Genomic DNA, 8,561 nt, shown 5'->3' with positions numbered 1-8,561 from the left:
CGCTGCCCTGGGCGACGCCGCAGCTGCCCAGGGCCGCTGCAAGGCGCTGGAGGTCGAGCTGCAAGGCCTGCGCGACGAGCTCGCCAAGGAGGTCCGCGGCCGCCAGGAGAAGGAGAAGTAGATGAAGGCTTGGGAGGCTGCCATCAAGGACCGGGGCGCCAAGCTTGATGATCGCCGCGTCCGGTTGGAGACGCTAGAGCGGTTGCTGAAGGCGGAGAGGACCAAGCTAGACGCCAAGGCGAAGGTGCTGGCCGAGGATCGGGTTGCCTTTGCGCAGCTAGAGAAGAAAGCTCGCGCCATGCTGAAGACGCTTTACGAGGGCGGCTTGGAGGAGCCGTTGGCTGGTGCAGAGGATGGCCCCGCCGAGCTGCTTCCCTTCCTGGTCCGTGCGCTTGAAGATGTCGCAGACCGCCTTGGCCCCACGGCCGAGGCCGAGGCATGTGCCCTGTCTTCTACAGCGCTGACGCATGTCCTCAGCCACGTCTACCTGCGCGACCCCAACGTCGACTTCGACAGCCTGCGGGAACCCATGAGCGGCGACCTTGTCGCTGCTGCCGCTGAGGCCGTGAAAGGCCGAGCCGAGGCTTTGCTGGGGAGGTTCCGCGCCTTCAGTACCTTGCCCGGGCGTGGTGCCACCAGCTCCGCGGCCTCAGGAGGCGGAGTCGCCCAACGTGTCTCCACCACAGGCGGCGGCGCCACTAGAGAGTGATCCCTTCGCGCCTTCTGTCCTGTTTTTACTCCTGCAACATGCACCATGCCTCGCGGAGGCATTTAAACTTGTGTTTGGCGTCGTGAAACAATCTATGGCTTGTAATATTTGCTTTAAATTCCCTGAAATTTGCATTTTCCCCTCCTATTTGCTTGCGCTCTACGTCGGCAGGGCCCGGCCCCGTGCATACCTCAACCGCCGTTAGCCCCGACCGGAAACTAGGACGGGACTAAGGAGTGAGGGGCTACGTGGCAAGTTAGGCTCCTGAGTCGCGATGCTCAGGAGTCCCCCTTGACGCGCGAGCAACAAGTAGGGAAGGGGGGAGCAAAGGAGTGGATTGGTCGTTCTGCGTCGGCAGGGCCCGACCCCGTGCATACCTCAACCGCTGTTAGCCCCGACCGAAAACCAGGACGGGACTAAGGGGTGTGGGGCTACATGGCAAGTTAGGCTCCTGAGTCGCGATTCTCAGGAGCCCCCCTTGACATTCAAATGGGTTTTCATACCTTGGCTCCGCTCGGGGAGGGGCGCACGACGACCAGGTCCGGGGGACCTGGCTGGGTGGCGTGCACTCGAGCATGGCCCGGGCGTAGCCCCCGTGTCCAGCCCCCTCGCGCGGCACTCCCGAGGGGAGGCGTTATGATGGTGCCAGACACTGAGCTCCAGGCTCCCTGAGGTTGGTACAGCCATGGGCCGCCCTCAGTTGTTTATCACCAGCGCGGAGCATAGCGCTTCCGTATGTGTACGGGCATAGCTACTCCTCGGCAGTGTCGTCAGCCAACACGGAGCATGGTGCTTCCACTAGTACATGGGAGGGGGGCTCCCCTCCGGGAGGAGCCCCCGGGGCGTGTACAGCCCCGCCCTGACACGTGGCCGGCACGGTAGGGCTAGGAGAGGTGTATCTGGGCACTCGTGAGCCAGTGCGGGACTCACGAGGCCCTACCTTGAGGCGGGTTGCGCCTGGCTCTGGGCCTTTATCAATGGTGTGTTCCTGCAGGGTGGTTAGAATGCAAATGCTCTATGCCCTCAGGTCCCGGCCCTCGAGCGAGCTCAGCCGCCGCTGGTATGACAGGTCGCGATGCCGTGGGTCAAGGCCAGGGGGTGACGGCTGGAGAGCCAGTAGGAGCCCATGAGTCGCGATGCTCAGGTACCCCCTTTTAACGTGCAAGCGCTTTGCATGAGAGCGGAGAAGTCCGCGATAAGCAGTAGATGACAATCATGGGAACCAGATTAAGGACGCAGGAGCAAATTCATTTCAAGTAGATCCGGGAAAAGCAAACGCCGCCGGGCCAGGCCCGAGCAGCTTGGGGATGATGCAGCCCGAGGGGTGCCCCCAACAAGGTAGGTAAAGAGCGTAAGCAAAATGGATACATGCCGCAGGGATGGACCCACGCGACCTGGGAACAACGCAGCCCTATGGGCTCTCCCAGCTAAAAATGGAACTTGAAAGATGTCACCTGACGCCGTTGAAGATGAAGTGATGCCGAAGAAGTGGGTGACGCATGGTGAAGACGTCGAACCTCACGAGCCCCTAGGCCCAGGAGCCTCGGGAGGTTCCAGGGGCACAGGTAGGTCTTCGAGGGCCATATCCACCTCCGCCAGGACCGCACAATGCCTGACCTCCTGAGCCTCCAGAATGCTCCTCAGCAGGCGCTGATGAGCGGCTACCGCGTTCGGTAGGCCGAAGGGCATGCGAACATAGCTGTGAGGTGGACCCTCGCAACGCCCCACGCGCGAAGGACAGAGGCGCTCCTGAGATGCGGCTCAGTTGAGTCCTGGCACGTCGATGCAAACGCGCAGCCCACCATCCTCGCCTGGATGTGGGGCCACGGCGGGCAAGCGGCGGCTGCCGCGCATGACTCTCGACTCCTGTAGCTCCTGGGTGTTTCCTGCGATGAACTCCTGAGGGTTTGGTCTTCCTTGCCTCGCACCTTCCAGAGGGAAACGTGCCTGGAAGAACCCCTCCAAGTGGTTCTCGAGCGCCTCCCTCATGACCTCAGCAAAGTCGGTGGCTCTCCAAGAAAGAGCCCCCGAGCCCTACCTGAGGAGGGCGCCGGGCGCGCTTTCCTACGCGACAGAGGGTGGCGCTCCCTGAACGGGCGCGAATCCTGACGCAACGCCTCCGGAGGCGCCTGCCTCCTTATGGCTTGGGCCAGGCAAAGCCTTCTTCTTCTTAAGGGTCGCCTCGGGAAGTCTTCCGCTCCTGTGATCTGGGTCTTCGATTGCTGCGGCTTGGAATCCACGCTCAAGTGAACACACCGCGTCCCTTTCCTCACAGGGTACGGTGATGACTCCACCGCTTCCTAGCATCTTGAGGACATTGTAGCCATGGTGAGTCACTGCCCTGCTAGGGCTGGGTACCCGAGGATGGTGTTGTATGGCAGGTGAATGTGGGCGACGTCGAAGTCGATGAGCTCGGTGCGGTAGTTGTTGCGCTGCCCGAAGGTGACTGGCAGGCGAACTTGCCCTATCGGAACAGTGGAACCATCAGTGACTCCTGAGAAAGGCTTGGTCGGCTGGAGCTGATCATATGGCACTTGGAGGTTGTTGAACATCTCGATGGACAGGACGTTGAGTCCTGCTCCGCCATCAACGAGGGTCCTGGTGACCTGCACATTGCTGATGACTGGGGAGCAAAGCATCGGGAGTACTCCAGTCGTTGCCGCTCACTTGAGCTGATCCGCTGAGCTGAATGTGATGGCGCATGCAGACCACCTGAGAGGGCGCGTGGCCTCAAGCTTGGGGAGGACTGCATTCACCTCGCGAGCAAACTGCTTGAAGATGCACTGTGATGCTGGGGCCTGGGCGCCACCCAAGATGCAAGCGATTGCGTGCGGCTCCTGGAAGCCCCCAACCCCCTCGTCTTGATGTTGGTCTTCGTTCCTTCTTGGTGGCGGCGGTAGAGGAGGGAGGCCTGCTTTGTCATGTGGGTGATCCTCATGAGGCTGATCCCTCCAGCCTCCCTCACAAGGCTGGTCCTGCCAGCGATCCTCGCGAGGTCGGTCACGCCACCCCTGGCGAGGGCCACGGTCTTCCCATCATCCTCCACCTCTTCCTCCTCCTCGGCCATAGCCCCTGTCATTGCGCTCTGGGTGTCGGCCGATACGCCCCTCTCGCACGGCCCTGAGCTCTTGGCATTCGTTGGTGTTGTGGGTGTGGAGGTCGTGGTACACGAAGTATCGGCTGCCCTTGGATGACTCAGGCTGATCCCTGCCTTGCTTGGTGTCTGGTTCCGCTGCGTGCATGGCAGCTCCCTTACGCTTCACGTCCTTGGCCTTGGGCTTTTTCTCTTCTGGGTCGGCAGCCGGGAGCTCGAGGAAGGAGAGGCGCCCTTCCTCAGCCCTGGCGCACTTGGTCGCCAAGTTGAACTGCTCCAGGGATGTGCACAGGTCTTCATGGATTGCTAGCTCCTCCTTCATCTTGATGTCGCGCACACCATCGGAGAAGGCTGTGATAATGGCTTCCTCAGTCACCCTGGGGATCTTGAGGCGAGCGTTGTTGAAGCGCTGGATGTATTTCTGCAGGGTTTCCCCTCGCTGTTGCTTGATGCGACGCAGGTCGCTTATGGCCGGGGGCCGGTCACGCGTGCCCTGGAAGTTGGCGATGAAGCGACTGCGCATCTCGTCCCAGGAGGAGATTGTGCTGGGAGCCAGGTTTAGGAGCCAGGTGCGGGCGCCGTCCTTGAGCGCCATGGGAAACCAGTTTGCCATGACCTTTTCGTCTCCGTTGGCGGCTTCGATGCCCAACTCGTAGAGCTGTAGGAATTCCACAGGGTCCGCCGTGCCATCGTAGCGAGGAGGCAGATCAGGCTTGAACTTGCCTGGCCATGTGACGCCACGTAGCTCGGGGGTGAAGGCGCGGCATCCTGCTGTGGCCACCGGCGCCCTTTGCTGGTGCTGGGCCTGCTCCTGGTGGAGCAGCGCGGCTTCTCGGCGTGGAGGCGCAGGGACGCGATCTTGGCGCGCCGGTGCTGGGAGCGCGCGAGCACCTTCTTGCGGACGAGGGATCTCTTGGTAGCTCCCTTGCCGCGTAGGCGCCGGACGTGGAGGGTCTCGCCATGGGGCTGCGCGCCTTGGAGCCAGGGCGCCTTCTTGGGGAGGAGGTGGCAGAGGCGCCTCCTGATCCTCGCCCCCTGCACGGAATGGAGTGCGAGGCAGCGAGAGGGACGGCAAGGGAGAGCCCCTGCGGCGCTGACAAGCTCGGTGATGCGGGCGAGCCAGTCCTCGTAGAGGTCGTCGACGGGGCGGTAGTGCAGGAGCTTTCTTGCCAGGAGCAGCGCGGCGTGCGCGTCCGTGGGGGCGCGACGGGCGTGGGACGACGAACCGGCTGGAGTCAGTGACGGGGTTGCGATGCGGCCCTCCCGCCGCACCGAAGGATGCTGGGACGAGGCCTGCTGCTCCTTCCCTGCCGGGCCAGTGGCGGCGTTGGCGGCAGGCGACGGGGAACGACGAGGGAGTCCGCCGACGGGCGCCATCTGGGTGACGCGGGTGGCGAGAGCAGCCCGGCGCTCGATGCGAGCCCGACGAGCGTCAGCCATGGACACGATGGAAGATCACACGCGAATAGCGGAAGAAAGATTCCGACGCACTCCTACCTGGCGCGCCAAATGTCGGATTTCGGGTTCCGGCAGACCCTTCAGGTTCGAACTCTGGGGTGCGCATGGAGATCTTTCCCCTACCGACTCGCGCTTCTATGGCTCGCAAGAAATCTAGGCTGGAAAGAAGAACACACAAAGGACGCGATGTTTATATTGGTTCGGGCCACCGATGTGGTGTAAAACCCTACTCCAGTGCATGGTGTGGTGGATTGCCTCAGGGGCTGATGATGAACAATACAGGGGGAAGAACGGCCTTGCGAGAGGTGTTCTTAAGCTGGTGTGGTGTGTTCTACTCGGTCTGGATCTCTCTCTCTCTCTCTCTCTTCTCTTTCTCCCCTCTCCCCTCTTTTCTCTTCGGGGTCTAGTCCTATTTATAGAGGCCCTGGTCCTCTTCCCAAATAATGAGCGGGAAGGGCGCCAACAATTGGCCATTTTGAAGGGGAACATCTAGTACAAGTTATCCTGACCAAAGGTGGTCTTCGGCTGCCAAAAGTACTGGTGATGACGCCGTCTTGGGATCCACGGTGACCTCCATCCTGCCGCTCTGCTGGTCTTAGTCTCGTTGCACCGGAATGGTAACCTTTGCCCGATGCCTTGCCCTGTGCTTGCTCCCTTTGCACCGAAGGGGAAACAAGGACACTGCGCAGGCTAGCGCCCGCCTGGCACCCGCCTAATCTCGATCGTCATGGCTTGCGTCACGGGCTCCTCGCGAGGTACCCCTGCCTTGATCTCTCCGCCTCCTCGCGAGCCTGCCTGATGAGGCTGCTCCTAAGGAAGCCTCCTGTCATCCGCCCCGCAAGGCTTGTCCCCTTGCGAGAGTCTTGAGCTTGAAGTGATGAAGCTGGGCCGCATTGGGCCCCCACTCGAGCCATGCCGCAGGCCGCAGGCAGGCAAGTCTGGGGACCCCCGTTCCCAGAACGCCAACACAACCTCTCAAGTGTGGACACCGAGGGTGATTCCTCCTATGTTCATCTTGATGATCACATGGAGTGGACTCCACCGAGGGTGATTCCTCAGGTTTCCCCCCCTTGATGTTTTGGACACACAGTTACCCGGACTTTACTTAAGACCTTTGTTTAAGTCGGGTCGGCCCTGAGGGGTACCCGCGAATTGATGTGAAAGTTGGACGGGCCCGTAGAGCACCCACGAGTTTTATACGAGGCATGACCAAGCATTCTGGGCCCTTGCCGTAAGTCCACGAGACGGGGAGGCGGGGTCACATTATCGTGAGTCTCTGCTCGTCTCTGTGAGTCCCCAATGCACTAACAGTTTTGGGTATTTGTTCTGAGTTGGCCTATGGCCTTTACGCACTAACCACCACTCGAGAATAGTTATGGGCCTTGACATCATAGTATCTTCCGAAGCTTTGTCAGATGTCCAGTTCAGCATGGCGGCACGGCTGGGCCGGCACCATCCTGTAGTGGTGGAGCCTAGACCCACCCTGCATGCAATGACCCGGAGTGCAACGGGCAATGGGCCCAAGACCCCAGAGTGGTTAGGATGTAGACCGGCAGGGACCTCTCTGCTGAGCCTAGGTAGTGCTGCGACGTGTTGATCTTCCGAGGTCGGGCATTGACTCAGAAAAGTGTGTCCGGCTAGAGTAATCAAGCGTTTTGGGTAATGTGGTGCACCCCTGCAAGGAAGTTATCTATTCGAATGCCATGTCCACGGTAATGGACGTTTAGACTTGTATCCTAATCTATTATAACTAGAACTGGTTACTTGAGACATGTGATGGATATGTGGCTCCAGGATTGCTTTTTCACAGGGAGACGAAAGGATCTCTAGGCATTATTACTACAACATGCTTGTTAAATATAAAATGCTATTCTTTACTCTTCTACATGCTGCAAGATGCTTGGAGTTGCTTGAAGATGCTAGTCTTTGATAGGCTAGGCCTTCCCCTCTATTCTGGCATTCTGTAGTTCAGTCCCCAGATACAACACTACAAAAAAAAAGACACATCCGTGACATTTTGGGCCGAACGAATTTTTTTTCTGTCATACATATGACACTTCTGTGACGATAATTGTGACAAAACCCGGTATCATCATAGATGTGGTGGGCTCCTACTTCTATGACAAAAAATCATGACAAAAAATGGGCTTTTCGTCCTGGGCGGGCTGGAGACGCAGCTGCATGAAATTCTTTGGGTCGTCCATGACGGAAAAAACCGTGGTAGAAGCGAGGGTGAGGAAAATTTCGGGGAGTTCCCAGTTATGGTGGGAGGTCGGGGCCGAGCGATGTGCGTTTCTCTCGTACACGTACGCGCGTGTGTGCGAGGCGTTGGCTCTAACTGAACCCGAGCGAGGCGTTGGGCTCTAACTGAACCCGAGCGATTGCACTGTATGCTACGCGTTACTGAACCCGAGCGATCGATCGATGGCTGTTAACTGAACCTGATCGAGCGATTCCTTTGCTACTACTGCTAACTTAAGCCGATCGATGCTGCCTCTGGATGAACAGTGAGCGTTGCGGGGGGGGGGGGGAGGGTGGGGGTGGATGAACAGTTCCTGATGGGGGTGGATGAACAGGACCCCGTGGTGTTGCCTCTAGATGAACAGGACCCCGATCGATCGAGCCGGTTGGGGCTGGATGAACAGGACCCCGTGGAGGGCTGGATAAACAGGACCACCCCGTGGAGGGCAGGATGAACAGTAGACGGTGGAGGGTAGGATGAACAGTAGCCCGTGGAGGGGTGGTTGAACAGGAGCCCGTGGAGAGGGCTGGTTGAACAGTAGCCGGTGGAGTAGCGCGCGGTGGAGGCTGGACGAACAGGAGCCCGTGGATGAACAGTCGCAGGTGGAGGCTGTCGACGGTGGATGAACAGTAGCTCGTGGAGGCTGGAGGGGTCGATGGTGGAGATGAACAGTATCCCGTGGAGTCCCGTTTTGCGGTACGCCACACCCCTCCTGATGAATAGGACCCCCGTTTCGACCGTAGCGCTCCAACACAAGTCCGTTTCGTCCGTTTTGCGGTACGCCACACCCCTCTCGATGAACAGGACCACCGTTTCGACCGTAGGAGGTCCGGTTCCTCCATTTTGTGGTACGCCAGACCCCTCCCGATCAACAGGACCCCATTCCGAATGTAGGAGGTCTGTTTCCTCCGTTGTGCGATACGCCAGGCCTCGTTTCCATCGCCTATTCCGTCCAAGCCCTCCCGATGAACACGACCACGCATTCCGTTCCGACCCAGCGGGTTGGCTCCCACGCGTTTTGCTGCCTCCCGATGAACACGACGCATTCCGTTGCCTCC

The sequence above is a fragment of the Triticum aestivum genome, chromosome 6A, assembly GCF_018294505.1.
Source record: "Triticum aestivum cultivar Chinese Spring chromosome 6A, IWGSC CS RefSeq v2.1, whole genome shotgun sequence".
In the NCBI taxonomy this organism is placed as follows: domain Eukaryota; kingdom Viridiplantae; phylum Streptophyta; class Magnoliopsida; order Poales; family Poaceae; genus Triticum; species Triticum aestivum.
The sequence above is the reverse complement of the archived record's forward strand: the minus strand, read 5'-3'. Positions refer to the sequence as shown.